The 730-nt window shown below is 45.8% G+C and overlaps 1 non-coding gene across 1 annotated transcript; it reads left to right on the forward strand.

Annotated features, from left to right (window-relative positions):
* Nucleotides 1-447: 447 nt before the first annotated feature.
* Nucleotides 448-521, forward strand: TRNAG-UCC (transfer RNA glycine (anticodon UCC)). The gene has a single exon. It is a non-coding gene; the product is annotated as a tRNA-Gly (tRNA).
* The last annotated feature ends 209 nt before the right edge of the window (nucleotides 522-730 follow it).

The following is a 730-nucleotide window of genomic DNA, read 5'->3' on the forward strand; positions in this document are numbered from 1 at the left end:
TTCTGGATGAATGGATAAAGTTGTGGCATTTATACAATGGAATATTATCCAGCCACAAAAAAGAAAGAAATAGTGCCACTTGCAGCAATATGGATGGACCTAGAGATTATCATATTTAGTGAAGGAAGTCAGATTGTGTGTGTGTGTGTGTGTGTGTGTGTGTGTGCGTGCGCGCGCATGCGCACACACGTGCACTCAGTTGCTCAGTCATGTCTGACTCTCTGTGGCTCCACGGACTGTATCCCTCTAGGCTTCTCTGCCTGTGGAATTTTCCAGGCAAAATTACTGGAGTGGAATGCCACTTCCTACTCCAGGGGATCTTCCCGATCCACATCTCTTGCATCTCCTGCATTGGCAGGTGGATTCTTTATGACTAGCATCAATCGGGAAGCCCCACCATGTGATATCATCTAAATGTGGAATCTAAAAAAAATGATACAGGGGAATTCCCTGGTGGTCCAGTGGTTAGGACTCTGCACTTCCACTGCAGGGGACATGGGTTCGATTCCTGATGCAGGAAATAAGATCCTGTAAACCACTCACAGACTATGCCAAAGCCTTTGACTATGTGGATCACAATAAACTGTGGAAAATTCTTCAAGAGATGGGAATACCAGACCACCTGACCTGCCTCTTGAGAAACCTATATGCAGGTTAGGAAGCAACAGTTCGAACTGGACATGGAACAACAGACTGGTTCCAAATAGGAAAAGGAGTACGTCAAGGCTGT

The sequence above is a fragment of the Bubalus kerabau genome, chromosome 4 (genome assembly GCF_029407905.1).
Source record: "Bubalus kerabau isolate K-KA32 ecotype Philippines breed swamp buffalo chromosome 4, PCC_UOA_SB_1v2, whole genome shotgun sequence".
In the NCBI taxonomy this organism is placed as follows: domain Eukaryota; kingdom Metazoa; phylum Chordata; class Mammalia; order Artiodactyla; family Bovidae; genus Bubalus; species Bubalus kerabau.